At 42.9% G+C, this 23,314-nt stretch overlaps 1 protein-coding gene across 4 annotated transcripts in view; it reads left to right on the top strand.

The window, feature by feature from the left end:
• The window catches only part of LPAR1 (lysophosphatidic acid receptor 1), a 95,755-nt gene that overhangs the window by 22,468 nt on the left and 49,973 nt on the right, over positions 1-23,314 (top strand). Inside the window, exons 1-2 of one of the 4 annotated variants that reach the window (XM_080372707.1) lie at positions 23-298; positions 716-876. The exons of 1 other annotated variant lie outside the window; for it this stretch is intronic. The gene's annotated coding sequence lies outside the window, so the exon portion shown is untranslated. Of the gene's footprint in view, positions 1-22; positions 299-715; positions 877-15,776; positions 15,879-23,314 lie in introns of those variants that run through there. 2 more of the 4 variants (XM_080372706.1, XM_080372705.1) reach the window with 2 other exon arrangements.

A 23,314-nucleotide genomic window follows, 5' to 3' on the forward strand; every position in this document is an offset into this window, starting at 1 on the left:
CAGGCGCGGCCGGCCGCCAGCCCTCCGCCGGGATAGCCGGGGATGCCGGCGAGCCGGGGATGCCGGGCGCTCCCCGGCCGGGGCCACCGCGGGGCGGGCGCGGGGTCCGGCGGGGCGGGGCGGGGCGGGGCGGCGCGGGGCGCACCTGGGCCCCCGCCCGGCGGAGGCGGGCGGAGCGGGGGCGGAGGGAGCCCGTCCCTCCCCGCCCCCCCGCCCTCTCTCTCATCCCTCTGTGCGCGCCGGTGGCGGCGGCGGCGGCGCCGCGCTCCCTCCAGCCGCGCCCGCGCAGCTCCCGCAGGTAAGCGCCCCGCGGCGGGCCGCCAGCGCAGCGGAGCAGGGGTCCCGCTGTCCCGGGGCTCCGCCTGCGTGCCGCCGGGCTTTTCCTCCTCTTTTTGGGTGTTTTCCAAGGTGCTGCCGGACCTGGTGCCAACCGCGGCGGGTGCACGGCGCAGCAAGGCGGGCGGCGCGCCGCAAGCGGGGGTCCGGCACGGGGCGCCGTGGGACTGGGCTTGGGCGGGCTTGGGCGGCGGGTCCGGCTGCTGTTCTTGCTGGACTAACGCCGCTGAGGCTGGCCTGGAATAAGGAATGGACACTTGGTTGATGAAGGGACACTGACAGTACTGCCACTGTTCGCTTACTTAGGGCCTGTCCTAACTTTTTTTCTTCTTTTTTGTTTTTAACTTCTTTTTTTTTTTTTTTAATTTTTTCCACGAAGTCTCTCTGGATTTATTTATACCAAATTAAGACAGTGGAAAAAGTCCTGGCTAAAAAAAAAATGGTTGCCACCTCTCTCCCCTGACTTCCTCAGTCCTTTGGATGAAGAGCCTGCTAAAGTCAGATGGGACATGTGTGCGTGTATCCCTGGTGTTTGCAAAGGTAAAGCACAGGCACAGGATGAATGGGAAGTATCAGGGTATGGAGTATTAGAGAAAGATGGGCAAGGTGGGAAGAAGGAGGGGAGCTTTAGGTTAAAAGCCATTAGTAAAGTGAAGTGAGAAGAGAGAGGTGGAACCAGAGGGACCAAGTTTCTTCGTCTCACTCCTTTGTGCATGTTCTTTTTTAATAGCTCCACAATGGGAAACCTCCCAGCCAAAAAAAGATTCTTCCTATGGAAATGTGTGAAAAGTTTTCTGTATAGCCCTTTATCAGAAAAATGTTGGAATGCCTAAACTTTTTTTCTTGTGCATTTCTCTGTGAAACAAGGTCATACCTTTTTGATTTCAGTTGTCTGAAGAAATTAGAAAAACTAGAAGCTGCTCAAATCCTCACTTCCTTTTTTTTTCTTGTCTTCCCCCCCGCCCCCCGCTGTAATTTTTCTTTTTTTTCTTTTTAAGGTTCAAGGCAAAATTTCTTGCAGGAGCCTCTGTAGGCAACCTGTGTTCCCAAAGTGTTGGGGAATTAGGGTAGCTGCATTCTTTTACAATTAAAACTGCTGCAATTCTATCTTTTCAGAGAAATTCTCTTGCAAGCTAAGTCAGGTTTGGTGTGTTGTACCATTTGGTCTAAAATGAGTCACTCTCAGGTCTGAGAGTCATGTTTCAATTTGGCAGCCAGGACTGCATGCCATGCAGACTTTTACTCCTGTGTGAGGATGGGGTATACTGTAGTACTAAAATAATACCTTCTGGCAATTTCAGCAATGGACTGAAGCGTACTCTCTGCGCACGGGCTTAAGTGAGGTTCCGTCCTGCAGCTCTCTAATACCAGCTGTAGGCATGTCGTACGTTTTTCCTTAACTGATACGTGCTCGGACTTACAAAGCAACTCGATAGGCCAGCATTTTACTGTTGTTTTTATTAAATATTAACTACCCAAAATCAAATGCTGTGTTTTTCCAGAAAAGATTGACAGTGTCTCATCCTGTGCAATTGTACCTGAGCTGTGGTTCTGGCTTTTCAGCTGCAAATAACTAAGGAAATGTTATTTTAGGAATACGTGGAAACATAGTTTCATGCTCAGTATGTTGTTGTCCAGATCACTCCTTATTACAGGTTGCACTGGTTAGACCCTTGGCTGCTACAAACTTTGTTCTGAGAAGTTACCAGTAATGGTGCTGGCTGGAGAGAGAATAATGACTGGTGTCTGCTTTCTTTTCCTTCCCTCTTCAAAACAAATATTAAGGGTGGAAAGGTTAAACAGCTTTTGAGACAAAACACATGGGAAATGCAGAATTGAAGTAATGCTACACTGTGTACCCAGCTTTAATATGTGAGCTTAATGAGTGATTAACAAGCAGTCTTATCACTGTGTGCAAAGATAATTAACAGCTGCATGATTTTCATCAGTAACTCTGGAAGATTGTAAATATATGATATATAAAACATATATTTTAATTACTTCTCTGCTAAGAAATAGGAGAAAAAATTTAACTTGGCTTGTTACACACAGCAAAAGCATGTGGGGAATACAGGACAAGGGTATTGATGAAAGTAATTAGCTCTGGAGCTGAATCTTAGGTAGGACTTCTGTAAGGGCTGGCTTTTGCATTGCTGTGATGGGCCATTAATAACACCTTAATAAACGGTTGTTTCCTAGTAGCATCTCCGTATTGAGCTTGCTTTCTCTGATATTCTGAGGCACGTCTGTCTTCTGAGTAGCTTTTGGTTTTGGGAGACCACCACCATCTTTGAGTACCCAGCAGTTCTGTGCACTGGCTCTCAGAGGTAAGCTGCCTCCTGCAGATATCTGAAGAGCTGGCTTGGAGCACCTCTAGGTGGTGACCTGCCTGCACTTGCTGAGGGCTGTTACCGTGCCATTTGCTGTCTGTGTGGCTTCTTTATTGCATGAGTTCAGGGGGAAATTATGTGCAGCTCTGTCACCGACAGGGCTGGATGGGGAGTTCTCACAGCTGTTACTTATGGTCTTGGTGATGTCCAAGGACACCTAGAAGAATTTGAGAGTGGGAACAGGTTGTACTGTGAGACTGTTGTCCTTTTCATTATCACTTCCCTCCCAAAGCTGGAATCAGCTATGTTTGTGAGAATTCCTCCCTTCCGTAAAGAAAAATGCATGTAATTTAAGGGACACTTAAATTCAGTTTAAATCTGTGTAAATGGGTTGTTTGAACTGCAACTGCCACAAGTAGTGCTAGGAAAAAGAAACACAACTGTTTTACTAAACAGCTTGTGGATTAGTTCTTGTGTATTTCACTGCTGCTTCTTCTTCCACAATAGGTTATATTCTTCTTTCTTTTTTTAACAGTTTAGCACTATGAAAAGAAAAGGAAGCAAACTTTTTTTAAAAAGTAAACAGTGCTGTTGTAAAAAAAAAAAAAAATAAACAAAAGCACAAGAGTTATCAAAAGGCAATGGTAATAGCTGAAAAAAAAAAAATTTGCACTCTTTCCCCCCCCCCCCTCCCCCCCCCCCTTCTTTGCTCTGTCCTTTTCTTTAAGGTTGCTTTCCCTTCAGTTAAGGTCCCCATTTGAAGTCTTGTGATGTAATGACAATTTGAAGCCCACTGCTCTCCAGAAAGATCTGATCAACAGGGACTTGAGGTGGTAATGGCCTGGACAGGTAGTGATTATGTAGCACTTTCCATGTATGTTTCTAACTTTGCTTTTCCATGCGTTGCAAGGTAATGCTGTAGAAATGTGACACTCCTCAGTGATGCAGCATTAGGGCTGAACTTAGACATTTTGTGTTTTCCCTGAGTGTCCTTTGTAGCTAATGGAAATGCTTAAGGCCTCATCCATGGCCCATAGGCATCAATGCTAAAATCTCTGTTGGCACTGAACGGCTTTGGATTAGGTGCAAGGCTGGTGTGTTGCTTTGACAGAAATATTGGATTACTCTAGGGCAGAGGAAAGCTCTATGGAGGGAATAAGAGCTGCTGTTCTGCTTACATTTCAGGGGAATCAGATTTTGGTTTTCTACATTTATCTTTCAAGCTTAGTTGCTTTAAAACAAGTAGAAGCATTGCCTATGCATTTTTGCACTTTCATTGCTGTGCTGAAGCAAATAAGAATGAACATCTGAAGCAGGTCTGGTGCCTTGTTTTGATTTTTAATGAAGTTCGAGAATTCTGAGAAGTGCCTGCCTTTGTATATCCAGATCTCTCCTTTCACCTGTTGCTGTTCCTTGACTGCCTGAAGCTCTTCCTCCACACCTGAGCTGATTAACAGCGTGCTTGGCTTGTAAAGTCTTGGTCATTGTTTAACTGAAGGTTTCACTCTAGGATCAATTTTCATTTTTTAATAACTGGTGCCTCTTATTCTTGAAAATGTAGCTTCTATTTGTGCAATTAGCACCAGTAAGGAAAAGAACCTAGTGAGTGCCAGTTTGGGTAGTATATGTGTGTCCCTATTACATATGGCGACTCTAAGATCATTCCATTTCTCTAAGGAGCCCTTCAAAAAGACCTTTTAAGATGGTTAAGACATTACATTTCTGCATAGGGAACAATACCCCTGCTTAGATCAGTGCAAAGTCCCCAGAATTTCCTGACAGGCACAGCCTGGAGTAGTTTGTTAAACACGTTTTTCTCAGACCTGCATCTACTTTCTACTGCATCTGGCTCCTTCTTGACCCACGTAATGTAGGCAGTTATGTTAGTGCATGTAAATGGGTGAGCACTGGCATGTTCGCCCCATTGTGAAGAAGTATTTCTTCATAAAAAGAAAGCAAACCTTCTTCCTCTGCTTCTGGCAGATGAAAACAGCCACAGATTCATGTGGCTGCTGTGGTTCAAGGAGTCTGGGTAAGGCATGCGTGCCCCTGCCAGCCATGCTGCCAGGGGGGCAGAAACCATGTCCCTCCTCCTCAGGCTACTCCTGGAATGAATAGCCTGGACAGTGTCCTAGGCTGGGGCGTGTGGGGAGTGTTCTGCTTTCCAAACGCTTTTAAGATTATCACTAGTGGAGCTGGATGAGGAGCTGGCTGTTGTTCCTGCTAGGGAAAGAGGAGGTAAGCATTTCCCCATTTTTCCACTCGCAGATCGCATCATGGTCTGCTGCTGAGGTGGGGGTACACAGCATGGATCAGTGACATGAAAAATGCTTCCAGTTGCAAAAGTGGGACGGCTGCATCTCTTTCAGGAGGAAACATGTTGGGGGCACAAGTACTGTATTGGTGAGAACTGCATTACAGTTTTGTGCCAATTGCATTATTTTTGTTTTAAATTACTTCAACTTGAGAGGCATTGGAACTGATTATTTGTTTTGGCTCCCATGTGGCGTATTCTAGACAGAAGGTGAAAACCTCTAAATTCTATTTAAAAATACAAAGATGGCAAGTATTTGAGCCTTGTAATATCTGCTTTTGCTTCTGGCTGTGAACAACAGGCAAACATCGGCTGAAGTGGATTTTTGAAACTGATGAAATAGTGCTGATCATTTTGATGGTCATATATGATGAACTTCAAATGTCTGTAACATGCCCGCATGAGACCTACGCACCCGTTAGCCTTTTCTTTAGGAATCTGTGTGCCACAGTGACCCTCTAAGTAGGGTGAATTTCAGAGGTACTCTCTAGAAAGTACACCCATTTCTTTGCCAGCTAGAAAATTTATTGCATACTGCAGTGCTTGCAGGAGCAAGCAAAAAAGCATTGGATTGACATCAAAGGGAAGATCTTTCTGTACAGAATGCTGGAGATTTTCAGAGTGGTAAAAATCTGGCAAAGGAAATGCATACTGTTTTTGATTGTAAGCCCCTTTCCCTCCCTTTTCCCCTTCTTTTTAGGGCGTGTATGTCAAATACAAAATGGTGCCAGTACATTATTTATAGGAGCAGTTTGCAGAGACTTTTTCTTAGAACTTCTTCGGCCATTGAGAATGATTGTTTTCAGCCTGGATGGAAAAATATATGTATGACTAGAACAGTATCCTTTTTTATTGTGAAGAAGTTGGATGCAGTTCTGCTTAAATTAAAAAAAAGTGTTGGATGAGTGTTGAATGTTTAACTGCATAGAGAGATTCAAATTTTCTTTGAATGTGTGGGTGATTTAGTGAAGAGCACTAAGCTTTGACACTAACTCCAGCAAAGACTTACTGGTATCTGAGAAGTCAAGGGAGATGCTGTTCATGCCTATCTGTTAGGTAGTTATCCTTCAGGTCGGTGTGTGCAGGAAAGGTGAAAGGCTGCTAACCTCTCAAGAGGAAATAGCTACATATCTTGCAAGCGTGGCAAGTGTTGTTTTGTCTGTTGCAGTGGGGCATTGGTAAAGGGTACATTGCCACTGCATTTCGCTAAATGTTTAGTCGTCTGCTTTTGATCTGTTGTGGATGTCAGACCTGCAGGATGGTGTCCCAATGCCTTGAGCTGCTGCCGCTGACAGAGCGAGGGAACTGGGGTGCCGTTACATAGCTGCAGTGTGTGACGGGCAGTGTGCCTTCCCCTTCTCATCCTGTCCCCAGCCAGGCTGCAGGTGTCACCAGGTTGTTGGTGCAGAAGAAAGCCCGAGTTTTCTTTCTGCTCATTTCCAAATCAACTATGCCAGCAGTGAGCAAGAGTCGCTGCTGGTGCAATGGTCACTGTCCCTTCAGTTGGCAGCACGGCAGCCTGGCAGGTGGTGAGCATCTCCACTGTCTCCTGCTCTGGGGCAAGGTGAAGCAAGTTGTCGAGAAGCAGCACCAGGTACAGCTGCTGGCCCTCGACTGCCTGGCTAAAGGCAGGAGACCTCAGTGGAGAACTGCTGTGTCGGCAGGAGATCACCTTGCCCCTAGAAGTTGCCTTGAACTGGGAGGGATGGTGCTGGTACTTACTGTGGTCAAGACATGGTATTCCTTCGGTTCCCCTGCCTGTGTCAGGTGCTCACTGAATTTCTTGGTGGGATCCATTTTCTTGTGTTTTTTCCAGTCCCTTACTCTGTGGCTGTGATGACACTTGTTGGGTCCTAGCACCCTTAAGATTTGGTTGTTATTTTACTAATAACTTTCACAGTTACGTGTAAGAAAATACAAAGTAGCAGCAAAGGCTGGCAGGGGTGGGTGTTTTCTATCTATGCATTTCGGAGCGCGTTCATTGACACCTCAGCTGGTAGACGTAAATTTCAGTGATTCCCTGTAGAGATTGGGTCAGTAGTTTTACAAGGTAGGTAGAGTCCTGCGATGAGTTGCAGTGGAGAGGTGTTGCTTTGGTGTGGTAATGAAGCTGTAAGTAGGATGTATAGGGGCAATTTGGCTACTTTGCCTCAGGATGTGCTTATAGGATTAAACTTTGTAGTACATTTCTATAGTTGCCGGCTAGTTTTTAACATAGAAAACTAATTATTGAAGTTCAGAAGCATTGAGGAAATTGGTGTGGCAATGTGCGATAGACCAGAATAGATTCAGACTGATGATAACAAGCCTGTAAATCCCAAAGGAGAATGCTGCACAGTAAATTCTGTATTAATGCTGCATTGAATGTCACTGACTATTGTACTTGGAAGATGCCTTTGCAAATGTGTACACAGCTCTGCTGAAGTGTCTGACTGGCAAATTATTGGTACAGGAAAATAACTTGAATATTCCCTGGGTCTGTGCTGAGAATGTTCCTGGGTACTGCTGTCTTGTCAGGAGGAACCAGCTAAGGTACTAAGAGCATGTTGTCCTATATGCCACCTTGGATGTGCTGTAAGTCACACCTGAGCATGTGTTTACCATCCACATAATTGTTAGATTTGGTTGAGGAATGGAGCCTTGGCTTTTGGTGAAGAATTCTTTAGGGTGTTCAGCTGTTTCCATCGATGTGTTCCTTTTGTAAACTGCTATGCTCTTGCAGATGCAAGGCCAGTGCTCCAACAGGGTCACTGCTCCCTCATTGCTATAGTCATGGAAATAGGATTCACTGTGTTCTCCTGAGATGTTGTGATGGGGTAAGCAACTTCAGGCAAACGGATGTCTGGATAGGTACCTGATGTTTGAGGAATACCATTATGAATGTGACATGTTGCACTTGAAAGATAGACATTTGTAATGGTATCAGGTTTAGTGGTCTTTACTTTTGCTTGCTGTTACTCCCCAAATGTGGCAGACACGGGGACTAATGCTGTGGAGATGAGCCAGGATGCCTTTGACCTGTCCTGAGCATGGTTTCTACACAGGGCTTGGAGAGCTGTCCTGATGTGGCTCACAATGCATCAGGTTCATTTTGCCCCTCCTAAAGCTTTCAATGGAACTGATGAAAACTTCACCTCGGAGCAGTGCATTTCCCTGTATGGAAACCTTGCAAACTAGAGAAGACTTTTCCAAATTCATCTGTCTGCTCCTCTAGTCTTTCAGCTTCTTGTTTACAGCACTTGCAGTGTCCTATTTCAAATATCCTATGCACTTGAGACTGGAAGCAGACTGAGACTTCAGGGTATTGCTGTGATCAAAGCAATTCTGGTAATTGGTGAATGGGCTTAAAATAGGTCTCTGGAATTATTGCAGTTTGGCAAACAGGTGGTAGGAATAGCATAGCTTAGTGCCTGGCTCTCCAAGAAGTAAAATATATTTCTGTTCCCTGCCTTGGGTTGCTGAAGTTTCACATGCAAAAGCATCCAAAGAGGTTCAGCCTAGAGAAAAAATGCAGGGAGGGATGGGCAAGCTGATGACAACCTGATGACAGGAGGGAATTACATGACTGTAGAACACATAAATGCCTTAAAACTTGTATGCCTGAACGAACACTTCTACCATGGTCCTGCATATTTCCATCTTCAGTGTCTCCTCCACAAAGTTTCTGATGAACAGAAGCCAGTTGCTCAGATTTTAATGGCAAAGACCTGGTTGAGAGACTTCTTTACAGCTTTTTTCAGTTTTACTCCTTAAAATTTTCTTAATAAGCCTTGAAGATACTGTGAAGGGACTCGTGGTACAATTATTGTGAGAAAGCAGTTGCTTTTTCCTTCAGGAGAGTGGCACAAAACCGCAGGAAAGGCTTTGGCATTGAAGCCACACCCTACTCCTCCCTGCTTTAGCACTGGCAGACATGGGGGAGCTACAAAAATGAGGTGATGCTTCTCAGTTAGTAGCAAACTTGAATGCCAAGCTGCTGTGCATCTGCCTCCCGTAATTGTGCCAGAAGTGATCCCATGCCCCATCTTTCCCCCTGACCGTTCTGCTTGTGTTTTAACTTCCCCTTGGGACCCTGCAGTGGGGGCTTTTCCATAAGCTGCATCTCCACTACAGAGGGATGCTAGTATAGTTATACTGGAAAACTTTGAGGATTTGGTTAGTTACATTGCTTTACTCTTCCCGACAGTCAGTGTTGCCTGTTGGGTTAAGTGGAGCACCCTTGAAAGGAGACTGCTGCAAGACTGAAGGCAGATGGGACCCAGCAGTGACCCTACACTGTGGCTGACCAAGTAGCAGCCATTGGGTTTCTCCAAAATGGTGCCAATTCTGCTGTGTGACACATGTTTGTGTAGATCCATAGAATGGTTTTGGGGTGGAAGGGACCTTAAAGGTCACCTAGTTCCAGCCCTCCTGCCATGGGCAGGGACACCTTCCACTAGACCAGGTTGCTCCCAGCCCCATCCAGCCCGGCCCTGAACACTGCCAGAGACGGGGCATCCACAGCTGCTCTGGGCAGCCTGTTCCAGGGTCTCGCCACCCTCATAGTGAAGAATTTCTTCCTAATGTCTAATCTAAATCTATCCTCTTTCAGTTTAAAACCATTACCCTTCATCCTATTGCTACAAACCCTTGTAAAAAGTCCCTCCCCTTTTTTTCTTGAAGGCCCCCTTTAAGTACTGGAAGGCTGGGCTGAACAGCCCTCTCTCAGCCTGTCTTCATAGCAGAGGTGCTCCAGCCCTCTGATCATCTTCGTGGCCCTCCTCTGCTCCAACAGGTCCATGTCGTTACATTGGGGTTGCAGAGCTGAAGGCAGTACTCCATGTGGGGTCTCATGAGAGCGGAGTAAAGGGGCTGATGTAGGAGAGGCTGCTCAGCAGCAGGAGAGACTGAAAACCAGACCCTGCATGCCTAAGTGGGCTTTGTCAGGGGTCGGGGAGCTCAGCATGAGCCTTTAGCTTTGGTGTCATGAACACAGCTGGTGTGTTGCGACGGTGGGGTGCCTAAAAACTCTGGTTTGTGGATGGATTTCAGTACGTTCTCCTTTTGTGGCCTGGGTCCCTTGTACTACTTAGCTTATTTGTGTGGTTGCAAAGAGAATCCTCATGGCTTCCCGAGTAATGCTTTACAGCTTATGCTTTTGTAATGAACTGTCTTAAGGAGGCTCTGAAGTGTGTGTGCATTTAATGTTTGTACCCATGCTAATGTGCATGGAACTGAGTTCCAAGGGTAGAGTTTGAGGCAAAATAATATTTAGGTTTGCTTTTCTTTTTTTTTTAAGAACAATCCATTGCTATTCAGTTACAATAGGATTGCTTTTTCTCCTTTCTTGCTCTTTAAAAGGTGTGCAAAGGGCATGTAGCTTAAAAGTGGTGACCCAGACTAGATAGTACTTTTCTGCCATTGTGTGCATTAGGTGGTGGTGGTGGTTGTTGCTGTTCTACACTGACTGCATTCTTCCTCCTGGCTTTGCATTTTCCATTTGAATTCTTGGTGTCTCCTAAATGCTCTGATTGAAATATTTGTTGTTTCCATTGGGCAGTATGTATGCTGAGGACCTAGTCGAAGTTGAGTAATCACTGAAGTATGGTGTGAATTTACAAGAACCCACTTAATTCATGTGACCTCTTGTATGCACTAAAAGCTTGTCTGCTAAACACAAATCAGAGTTAATCCAAGTCAATTCTTAAAGTGAATTAGTCAAGCTGTGTGCTAATCATCCTCAGTGTTTACTTGCTTTTTCAGATAGGCAGCAGCCTAAGTTGCATTAAACTTCACTTGATAATTGAAAGGGGAAGAGTCAGAGAGAAAGGTGATGAAATTTTTGTATGTCCTGCATTTTTCTCCTTTCAGGGCATATTTGAGAACTGCTTTGTGTTTATAAATCTTGAATTGATGGAATGATCAGAGCGAGCTACCTAAGGCCAAACCCCAGTACTCTGCTGCAGCTCTCTGCTGAGCATCCATGACAGCTGTTGCTGCTCCAGGGATATTTGGGGGAGTGTGACTTCCTGATCATCCCTAAAAGTTGTTCCTCAAAAACCCTAACTGTTTGAGCGGGATGCTGCATAGACAGTGGTTTAGACTGTGGTGATAAGGAATTCCGTTCAATCTCTGCCAAGAAAGGAGTAAGCAGCCCTGATTTTACAGCCTGGACTTGCAAGTTCTGTGTGTATTGCCCTAAGCACGCCAAAGACTTGCGTGGTGGGCAAGAAGTAATTACCTTTCATTTGTCAACATTACGATTTTTGTTGTCTTGAGCTACTGGGTTTGCTTCCCCCTCCATTGTGGCAAGATCAAAGGTAAGATCTTATTTCTGGGTCACTGCTGTCCATCAGATAAGTAAGTCTGTGGTCTTGGGAAAAAGCAGTGACGTGAGAATAGGGAATTTAAACCCTGTCATTAAGATAATTATTTCTTATTGTAAATTTTAAATTCCTTTAAACTTCATTCAGCTTAACTATGCAAAATACAGCACTGCAGAAATTGCCTGGAGAACAGTCAGTTGAACTGATGCAGATGTTAGAAAAATATTTCTGGAGCAGCATGAATAGTTTGAGAAGTTGATAAACAGTTACTCTGTCTGCATTGGTGCTGGCCTGAACTATGTTAAGCTGACTCCTTGCAGTCTTTGATGTACTTTTTTTGTGGGGGGTGGCCGGCAAGTTTCTGTTTCAGATAAACTTAATTAAACTCTTGTTTGTGCACCATTGGTCAGGGCCTGTGTAGATCTATATTAGGATAGTACATTTGTAATTTGGGGTTTTGGGTTTGGCATGCTTAATTGTGGACTTCCTTGGCTTCAGCATTTCCAGATTATTGTGTTTTGTGGTGGTTCATTCTGCCTGAAGATTGAACATCTGTTTTGTGGATGGAGGGGGGAAAAAAGAAGTATTTGCCTTAATGTTGGCCCCCCTCAAAGCTGTTTAAAGAATTGTGACATTCTGTTATCATCCAGATGTTTTTTATCTAGTGAAAAGGATATTGCCTGAATGTTTAAATATAAACTCGTTTCAGAAGAATGACAGCATACTACTACTTTTCTGAGTTTTAAACAAAAGGTGGATGGTGTCAGGTGAGGTTAACAAATGGAGTCTCTGTTGCTGATCTGTGGAAGTATTTAACTGTACTACTTTGTTTTTTCTTCTTGGAAATAAATATTAAAAGTCTGTAAGTTGTTGAGAAGGTTATGTTCTTGCTGCTTTTCCTGTTGAGGAATGATAGCTGGAGAAAAGCATTCTGATATCTTACATGGTGATTTATACCTTGATACAAGTGACTTTGCCTACTACTGTCTTCTTTAATGATACTGATTAGTAAGCAAAATTGTGATGAGAATGCACTAGGAATTAAATTCTACCACCTACTAGTGTGAGGCAATGCCTCCGTCTTGGCTCTGTGAGGTGAAAACTGCTTCTTGCAGCCCCGGTGTTCAGAATGATTTTAATAAACAGCTCTTTGCTTGGGTTTTGGTTTGGTTTTTTTTTTGTTTATAATGGAGGAGGACAAAAGCATACACCATACTTACTTCTTTTACATGCATGCACAAAGCTGGCAACAGTTAACGGTGTGGCTTAAATCGTAAGCTATCCATGGTGACTCTGAACTTTCCTCCCTCTTATTTAACATCTTCAAAGTTAATGTCTGTCAGTAGAAATAAACCATTCTAAAATAATTTAATAAACTGTTTTGGAATTACTTATTTTAGAAGTATTTTTTACTTTAGAAACCATTATGATGAAAGTGCAGATTATGAAAACATTGTCATATGACAGAAGCTTCCTTGTGGTTGTGCTATGAGAGACCATCCATATTGTAGTTACTTGTTTACATAAGCCAGAGCAGATGGGTGTTATTTTCCAGCAGTCTGTGTCTAGCTGTGCTTTTCCTCTTTATTTTCTTGGCCTTTTCTTGGTGGTTCTTTTCTTCAAGTTTAGAGTACTGACATAATGTTGAAATTAAATAATGGCATGCATTATTACTCTGGAGTCTTCCTAGTTCATGTTGCTTTAACTTGAAAAAGAGGAACAAGAAATTAATTTTCAAGGACATCTTATTGTTCCAGCACTCACTAATTCAAAAAATCCAATGGAGCTGCTGCTGCAGTTGTTTCTTGAAGCTGGTGCTGCTATTACAGATGTTTTAAAACAATTTGTGTGGGTGGGTGGGTGTGGTTGGTTTGGTTACTTTACCTTATGCTGACCTGATAGTTCTGTTGAAGAAGCTCCCCAAACACCTGAAGAAACATGCATGTACCAGCCAGCATCCCTTGCATTAAGGCAGATGCTAACTCATTGCCCCAAGTGAGGGTGGGAAAAGGTTCTCCAGCCTTGCAGAGTGGGAAAGCAATGATCATCTCTAAGCAATCCATAATAAACAAGCATTAATGGAGGCCACTGGGAGAAGCTACGTTCCTGATAAATAATGACTGAAATAAGTGTAGGGGTTCCAGATGGTGATGGGAAGGCAACCTGGTGGGTTGTCTTTAAAGGGGGAGCTGCAGAAAATGAGGCCATGCAGGCCTGACTTTTAAGGCAAAGCTCTGAAGAATCTTTTCAGAGAAGGAAGAGGCTTCAAGAGAAGATGAAGTATCATTTTGGATTTAAAGGCAAGAAAATGCTGCCCAAGAGATGTGTGTTGAATAGGTACAATGTGGAACTAATCATGAAAGGAGGTTGAGCAAGTGAGAGAATTGCACTGGATGGTGCAAGCTGACCTAGGTCAGGGAAGTACAGAAAAGATTCTTGAAAAGGACAAGTACACAAACTAAAAATGAAGTTTTGTCCAATGATAAATCAGATTTCAAATCCCTCAATGTGTAACAGAGAAAAAATCCTGTATTTAATGAGGAAAAGGAGCATGATTGAGTTGTGGACAGGATGATGGTGGCATTTATAGCAAAAATGTTGAGATTTGAATAGAAAATGAGAGCCTCTTTTTTCTTTTTAATCTCATCTGAGTAGTATGCTGAGAAACCTAGTGTACTACTGCATGCCTTGTGGATTAGACTGCTGCGGATGTGAGTCCAGTTTGTACCGTAATTGACATGATCTAGGGTGAATGTGTTCATGATTTCTCATGTTACAATGCCAAATAATATGGGGTTTTCCCTTCAAAATGTATTTTATGTTGATTAGTGAAAGATGGCATTTTATTCTGATAACAGAAGTCAGAATAGTAAAGATGCAGGTCCCCTAGAATATCCTGAGGGAAAGGAGTTAATTGTTTTGGACACTGAAGACTAGAAAGGCCAAGAAAAATCTCTTTTATTTTTAATCAGATACAGCAATGTTTAGTTTCCTGCCTTCATGATGGGATGTTTATATGCCTTAGAAAAGACCTTTTGATGGAGCATCTTGCTACCACTGACACAGAGGAGGGAAGATGTTTGTTATTTTTCCTTCAAGATGTTTTTGGTTAGTTCCATTATTCTGAAAATGTGTCACAATGGGCAAAATGAGAATCCATTCTGCTTCAATCAATGCTGTAACATCATCTTCTCAAATAGCTTTTACCATAAGTAACCAGCTCATGCATGTTGGAAATAGCGTGGGTACGTGCCGCAAAATAACGGTGCTGGAGCATTCTGACTTCACTTGGACCTGTAGCAAATGCTTGGGAAAGTGGGAGTCCTCCTGCCTTCTTTGCCTGCCATTGAGGTCATCAACAAAATGCATTTGAACTTCATAGGCAGAGGATCAGACTCCTGGTTTCCCTGAATAAACAAAACAACCCTGCCCCTCCCCTCCCCCCCCCCAAAAAAAAAGGCAAAGCAAAACACCCCCCAAAAAAAACCCAACAACAAACACAACCCCAAGACAAAAACAATTCCAGAAGGAATGAAAGGCTTGTAATTTGAGGAATAATCTACTCGCCAAAGAGCCTTCATGGTGGCCACAGTAAAACAACTGAAGGTCCTTTCTGGGGATAAACATCAGAGCAGGTAAAGGAAAAGGGCAGACATGCATAGGTCAATTACTGACACTTGGACTGTCTGGCCTTTGGTGGAACTCAGACTGCTTTTATCATACTCAAAAGGGGTATGAGGCACAGGGACAGGCAAAATAAGAGTGGCATATGGAAAACATTTCCCTGCAAGATAAGTGCCTCAGGGTAGTGTACTGTCTACTGATTTTTTTGCATTGAAAATCTGTGAATAGAGGTTTATTGTTTGGGATGGTTTTATATACATTCAGATTTATGTGCTTTTTGGGAGGAGTGGGCAGGGGGTCTGATCTTGCCCCCAGGGGATGAGTAGGAAGATGTCTCTCCTGACCCATGTGTCCTCTGTGAGAGTAGATGGCTTCTCAAGGGGCGTGCCACTGCACGGTGGTACTGTTTTATGGTCGTAAATTCGTTCAGTGTGTGGTAAATGAATAAGGTGACAGATTGTCTCCTTACTCTTGCAGTGGGGAAGAGGGATGGTTTCATACAGTGCTGCCTCTGTAGGGTTCATGAAATTGTTTAGCGTGGGGAAGGAGGCTCCACCTGACACGTCTTTGCTGAGCTCGTTACAGGCTGTTTTCTGTCATGGGACGATTTAGCAGCAGTCCTGTAGTACTCAAGTTATTAGTTATGGAGACCAGAACAATGATCTTTCCCTGATTAACCACAGAGCTCCTATTCAGAAAGATTCGACTGATGTCTTCCCCACCCCCACCCCACCCCAAAGCACAGGCTGTGCTGTGAATGCAAATGACGTAGATTTTGGATCCTTTGTTGATTATTGTGTTGTGGAAGAGTCCTACTGAATGTAAGGACAATTGCTTAAATTTGTGTTGAAATAATTTTCTTTCTAGCCTTGGATTACTGCTGAAAGCTTCGTCTTTTTTCCCCCTTATATGAGGAAAGCTAACAGCTGTATTGCTCTCCTGAAAGTGAAGACTGAAGCCGTGGAAACTGTAAGTCTCTTCTATCTTCAGAAAGTTGCAGACTTCCCTGGAACACCTTTTAAAAACTCCTTGAGGTGTACAGGTGTGAGTTAGCTGAAGGCAGAAGGGAAAGTAGGAAAGACGAGTTCCTTTTTGTTTTGTGTGGGTTTTTTTTTCTTTTCTTTCTTGTTTAGTAATACACTTTTGGGCTTCTGCATTTTTATTTGATCTCATTAAGTTAGCTCTCTTATTTCTGATTGTTTGGTAAGATGCTTTTCAGGTGGGTGAGCAAGTTGAGGTTAAATTTCGCAAGTTGTTTTTTGTTAATATTTTGTTTTGGTTTGGCTTAAGTAAAAGCTGAATGCTCTGGCCAGTGGTTGCTGTTCTCAGTAAAGCAGTCTGCAAAGTGATACACAGCTAAACATGCTGCTGTCCTGCTTTTGATGCTGTTAGTGGCTAAGAGGTGGTTGTGCTATACATATTGTGTGGAATGTAAGCTTTGGCTGAAAAAGTGCAATCAAAGCAGGCATCACACACACAGAAGCAGTGGGACCATAGCAATAATAAAATCCCTGGTTCTGTGGTCTGTCTTTGTGATGCTGAATCACTTCCAAGACAATTTTTTTAGGACATTGTCGTTCTGAAGTTGGAGCAGCGGCAGTGTAAACAGTACTTGCCTTGGCATGTTCAGGGGGTGGGTTAGATCTGAACTTGGGAAAGGTTGGGTTTTTTGTTTTGTTTTGTTTTTTTTGTCCTTCTGCTTTTTTGGTTGTTAAAGTCACAAGTGCTCAGATCACGTTTAAAGAAAAAAAGCCAGAAAGCAGATGATGCACACAGGGTAAAGGAAGGATGTTTTTCAACAGCCAAAAGAGGGGTTCTCTGCTCTTGTGATTTGATCTGTTGGGGTATTCATGTTCTTTCATTCTGGTCTCCTGGGAGGTTTTGATGTGGGTCAGGCAGCATGCTGGAGATCAGAGGGCAGGTAGTGATGGCACTTGCTGTCCAGAGGTCTTGCTGGAGGCTGTTCTTCTGCACTCTCTCAGCACTTTGGCAGGAAGCTATCTCAGCCTACCTCACTGCCAACCCTTTTGCAGCTGTTTGTAAGCCTTTGTGCTTGCATGGGATGTCCTGAAGTGCAGCTCCACTAGTGCTCCTGCAGCCCTGCAAGTGTCCCTAGTTCACTGGATCTCGTCTTGCTACCATATAGCCAAACAGTGATGGCAGGAGAGAGGGGTTAGTGCTAACTGATCCTGGTTTGGGGGCCAACCAGCCCAATTACCCATTGTATTTGCCAGGTTTTTTTGTTATTAACAAGCTGTTTGTTGATGACAGTGAAACATTTAAAATACTTAATTATTCTTATTGCATGTCTCCCTCCCTCCTTCCCTCCCTTTTAAAGCTTAATGATATTTTGGTTAGACAGCTTCTTTGTTGTTCATCTGTTGTGTCAGGTTGGAAAATTACCTTTTTTTTTTTTTTTTTAAATAATTGCTCTGGAAATGATTGTGCTCAAATAGTGCATTACTTCACCAGTAACTGAAGTTCTGTGAGCAGAAATTATCCAGATAGAAATTGATGCTGTTGGATTAACCCACTCAGCCTGCAAAAGAAAAGGTCTGATGTCTTAAACAGCATCTGGCAAAGAACTGACATTTAATCTCAAAGGGAATTAACCACAGATTACTGCAAAGAAACAATTAGGTCATTTCTCCACCAGGACAGGGAATTGATGGAAAAATGTTTCTGGGTATAGATTGATTTCCAGTTGCAATTTGGGCAACTGTATGTGCTGTGTTTTGGGGATGAGGTATTACTTAAGCATCTTTTACTCTGTGTAGTTATTGCCTGTCTTTGTGCATGCGAAAAAGGATTTGTTGCCCATGTGTGAAGTGCTAGCATAACAGCAGGATGGAAAACTCACCTTGTTCCCTGTGACAACCTCAGTTGCTTCTGCAGAAGGGAATGAGTAAAGTTTTGTTGCATCTTAAGTCTGTCCTTGATCTCCAACTGAAAAAAATGGCCAGTTTCTTAGGGCTGGTTGTAACTTCAGTGATAGTCACTCTCACTAACGGGAGAGGGCACAGATCATCAAGTATGTTTTACTCTGGTTTTTGGGTGGGGGCTTTTTGCAGCATTTGCAAGGTAGAGATCTCCAATAGTTGTGTCTGAACCTTCCCCTGTATTAGCAAACTCCAGTAAAACCTAGTTTTCTAGACAGTGAAGCTGGACTCAAGAAACATCTAGCTTTACTGGCAGAGGCTGTTTCCAGGGGGGGTGATGGTACAGCAAAAGAAGCAGAGAGAAATTGTCCCTTTCCTCTGGCACTCCCCTTCCAGGCTTCAATGACCCTTCAGTAAAACCTCATAAATCCATTTTCACAGTTCATTTATTCATTCTGATTAAGATCTTCCAAATGGGCAAGATGCTATAGCTCCATAGCTCTTTAAAGCAGTCTGTCCAGTGACTAGAAGCAACAGATGGGAAGGCTTTGGGATGAGGCACATTTGTACAACTGGCCTTCACTGGGGCAACAGAGGGTAGTGTTCCGTGTGCTGTAATAACAGATGTAACTTGGGCAGTTTGTTGGTAGTTGGCCTGAAGCCATGTTGAATAGTTGCATCCACTTCCTACTATGATGTATATGAACAGTGGTACAACCCAGTCAGAGCTCACATCAGTCCCTGTGACGTCAGAAATTATAATCTTCTTCCATGCTATTATCGACAAAATGACTTCCAATTCCAGCAGTGTAACTTCAGGTTCACTGCTGGTAAAGCTGTTTCATCAGTACCATATACTAGATCTAGCCCAGGACTTACTGCTGTAGTAATAGATGTTGCTGTGGTGGGAGCCTTTATTCTGTTTTCAGGAGAGGGGGATGAGGTAAGAGAGTCAGGCTGACAGCAACGAAGCTGCAGAATTTGTACAGTAAAATGTGTGTATTCAAATTTGGCAGGGACAGTTAATTTTGTGTCAGCTTCCAAATTGTTCTGATGCATCTGCTGAAAGGGGAGATGTCCTTCCTGAGACATCAGAAATTTCATGGGCAGAAGGTAGGGAAAGAGTCTCATTAAGTGGAAGAGTTGTTGCTGTTGTTTAGAAGGACTTTAGGGCAAGAGTATAACAATGGGCCGCACCATCTGTCTGGAAATCTCTTTTATTTCTTTTCTGCTGCTTTTACCCAATACTGAATCACAGCTATTAACTTACTGCAGCTCTTTTAACTGCTGAGCAAGTTGACACCGGGCGCAGGAGGTTATCTTCATTTGCAGGCAGAACACACCCTGGAACAGAGAGAGAGGGCAGAATTGGGAGGAAATACGGATTGTAGCGATCATAACTGCTTCAGTTAGTTCACTTTGTCCTTATGCTTTGGCGGGTCATCCAGTAAAGTTTCACATGTCTTATGCCTCTCCTTCTGCACGTTTATTTGTCAAAGTACACCACGTAACAAACTCACTTCCAACATTCAGCAGTCTGGTTCTTGATACAAAACAAGATGTTTGCTGAAACACCACTCCAGACATACCATGCAAGGGAAGAGGAGTAAAGTCCTGAGGTGACAGGACAGGGAGGTAGCACATGGCTTTCCCCCTCATTTTAACCAGTAATGAACTGAAGAATGGTGAGAAGGGATGGGGGGTGGGGGTGGAGAAAAACTGAGTGCTGTGTTTATGCAAAGGCTTGCTGAAACAAACTGTTTCAAAAAAGTCAATGCTAACAGAGTTTGGATCACCTTGCAATTTCAGGGAGATAAAGAGCTTCTTATCTGTATTTCTGTGATGTGGTTTGCCCTTTGCCAGTTTGCTAAAACTATCCTTTCACAGTTGCAGGTACCTCTGCTCACCTTCAAAATCATGTTGACACATACTAGGGTTTTTTTTAGGATTTTTAATCAATTTGTTTGAAGTATACGTCAATAAAAGTTTTGGTGTTTGAAAAGTCACAAATTTTTTTCAGAACAGGTTTAAGCTAGTGAATTGCATTTCTGTGAGTATGTACATATGCTGTTCAAAGTGACAGCATCAGAGGTGGTGAAGGTTTTACCTAAAGTAACAAAAGGACTCGAAAAGAGGTAGTATCTTTCTATTAGGAAGAAAATCTAGTGCTCTGTAACTTGCAATAGCAAGTCCAGATTTTTGCAATAATTTCTAGCAGTCACTGTAGTAAAGGAAGGAGTAACAGGAAAGCCTCTTCTTTTCTTAGATGCATGAAATTGAAACCAATTTTTCTGCCTTTCATTTTTATTTTCTTACATGATAGAAAATGCATCTGTAGTTATTCTTTTATTAGCCCAGTGGTTACTGGGAGCAGAAAAAACACCTCCATAAGTCCATAGCAGATAACTAAAAATTCATGTTATCACCATCATTTAACAAGTGGTAAAATGAAGCAGCAGACCCATAAAGTCATTGCCGTTGCTGTTCCCTGGATGGTGTTTGTTTGCCTTTTTGCCTTGTAAGGCTGCGTGGTGGAGTCACAGAGGGGTTTTTTTGTGTTGAGCAAACTAATTCTTACAAGCGATGGTTGTTTAGTGAAAGAGGCTGCTGGAGGTGAGTGATGCCAGATGATGACTTTTGGATGGCAAGACTTCAGATGCCATATGAAATCTGGAATGTCTCTGAAGTGACATCTGGAAGTGGGACACTTAGGCGAGATCATCTTATTTTCTCACCTTTTTGCATTTTGTTCCGTTTTATTTTCCTTGATGGGTTTACAGGTCCTATCCATCTGGGATCAATAAGAACTTCAAACTGTTCTCTGAGAAACTGTAAGTTAGGCTTTCATTCACTACAGGTGTGCAGGGAGGGTAGCTTTGTTTAGCTAAGTCACATTTAACACTTCATGGCCCTACCAATCAGCATCTTCAGAGTCATGTAACCCAGAAAACTGAGGTCTGTGAAGTCAAGCCATGATACCAAAAGAGTCTGATACGGGTGCAAGAAACCAAAGCTGAAAGGTGGGAATGATGCAGGACACCTGAAATTCTCTGACACAAGAGACAGACACAAATTGTGAAAATCCAATTTGCCTTTCAGTCCCAGCACCTTACTCTAGATGAGGCCCAGATGAGATACACAGTAATGCAGAAATTGTTGGTATTACTGTATCACTCCTGATATTTGCAGATCACAAGGTACTGTGCAAGAAACTGGGGAGGAATAAGGGGTAATAATTTTTGTCATTAAAATGGATTTTCCAGAAGCAGTTCCTTCAAGACGATGCTTCTGTAATATGTGATTGCATTTCTCCTAACTACTCCATGTAATAACAAAACTGCACTGTTCCCCTTCTCTGTGGTCTCAGAGAGCTAATCCAGTAATCATGGTGCTTAATGATAGCATGTCAGAAAGCAGTATGTTCTTGGTGAGGATGTGTTCCTGCTCTGCATATTAGATATAGGCTACTCTGCTGAGTGTCAGCTGATAGTTTTTTTCCCCTCAGTTAACCAAAAACTCAATGTATTACTACAGATGATTTTCTAAATGCTGTAGTTTATTACAATGAAACATAGTTTCTTAGAGATAAGTCACCTTAACAGAGGATAAGAAAATTTATAATCTCCATTTTACAAATTTTTGATACAGATCCAATGTGTTTCCCAGCTTGCAGTTCTGCAGATGCACTCAGTAAAGACAGCAGAGTCTGTGAAGAGAAGAGTATGTAGGGTGGTACTGACATGCGACACCTGCAGTTTCAGTGTCTGGGGATAATACCTGTGAATCTACTTCCAAATTTTGGTGTTTTGGTGTTGTGGTTTTGGTTTTTTTGGGGTTTTGGGGTTTTTTTCCCCAGTTACTTGTAGTGCAGCAAGCCATCAAAATCTCATTAGTAAGAAGCCACTCCCTGTGCTTGTGCGTTTCAGGCTTTCTTTTTAATAGAGATTACATTTTCTGTCATAATGCCCTTTAGTGAAGTTCATTTGAGGATCCTATTCCCTTTATTCACAGTTCTTGAAAAACACGGGGCTGCACCCTGAACTCACACGGGTATTAAGTTAGAAGCCACCTTTGTTTGCTTGAATGGAGCCAGTCTGTTTTTGCACTGCTGTGAAAGCACAGTCCTCTTTGTACTTCATTACTGCTGAAGAAGATGGGGCGGTTCAGGAGCCAGGGGAGAGTGCTTTTAGTATAGTCCAACCTGTTTTCAGCTGGAATGCTTTTAGAAGCTTAATGATTTGGCAGAAGGTCCTAATTATTGTGTAGGTTGTGTTCAGGTGGTTGAGAAGCAAGACGCATGCAGAAGACCCTTCCCTTTTCAAGGCGAATTGAGGTATCAGTGCAATATCAGCAATAAAAATACAGCTAAGTGCAGAAGGAAAAATGTAGAATGGTCATAGGCTTAGGAATTAGACAAATCTCTCATCTGCATTAAAGTGCTCATTAAATTTTATGGGGTTAAGCTTTTTCTGGCATTTCTGTTCTACCTGGAGTACACAGAACTAGCAAAAGGCTGAGGAGACCTGTTTGGTTTTTTTTTTTTCTTTAGATATTTTTTTTTCTTCTGTTCTGTGATGCTCCCTAGTAAAAATTATGATTTCCTCTCCTTTTCATATGTGGCCAACAGGATTCTAAGTGTACCTTTTGATTTTGGTCTAGTATTCCCTAAAGTCTGCTTTATCAGTACTTTTTTCCCCATCTTCATTATCCAGGAGTGGCAGTGTTTCAGGATTAAGAGAATAAAATTTAAAAGAAACTAACAGTGAGATGCTGTAAAGTAGGTACAGTGACACAGAAGAACACGAACAAAAAGGTCTTCTGAGTTCTTATATTTGTGACAGCTGGCTAGACAGTGATGAAATGTGTTGGTTGAGGATCTTGAGGCTGTTGATGGAGTTTTACTGAAAATCACTCTCTTCTTGGCCAGATAGTCAGAAAAGCAGTTTCAAGTTGATGCTATGTGTTTCCTTCATCTGTCATGCACTGTACAAAAAGCAGTGAATTTCAGAAAAAGGCAAACCTCTCTTTTTTAAAAGAAAAGGGGAAGCCTGAAGGATGTGTAGCTTGGTTCTTCAGCTTCCAGTGGAAGACTGCTAAATCTCCATTTTCTGTCCTCTTCAAGAGTATAGTAGAAATTTGGAGCAAGGAGTGGAAAGAATGAAAGGTTACTAGCAAGAAATGAGTAGGAAAGAATAGGGGTCACTGGAAAGCTATATAAAGATGGAAAAAGTGATCCTAGAGCTTGGAAGATGAGACAGCTACATGTGACGTAAGGCATGTGGGGATGTGTTGAAATGTGAGGCAGGCATTTCAAGATGATGCTTTTCAAGAAGGAGGAAAAATTTCCACAGTGGTGTGCAAAGGCTAAGTTTAAACGAATAAAAAAAAAAAAAAAGACATAACTGACTCAGAAAACCATGTGGAGTGCAACTTTCCTACAGCATGATCTGTTCTTTCTTGGCTTCGTAAGCGTTACTGTTGAAAAAAAATGAACCGGTGGCCAGGAAGGTCACTAGCTGTGTCTGT

Source organism: Falco punctatus (assembly GCF_963210335.1).
Source record: "Falco punctatus genome assembly, chromosome: Z".
Lineage (NCBI taxonomy): Eukaryota > Metazoa > Chordata > Aves > Falconiformes > Falconidae > Falco > Falco punctatus.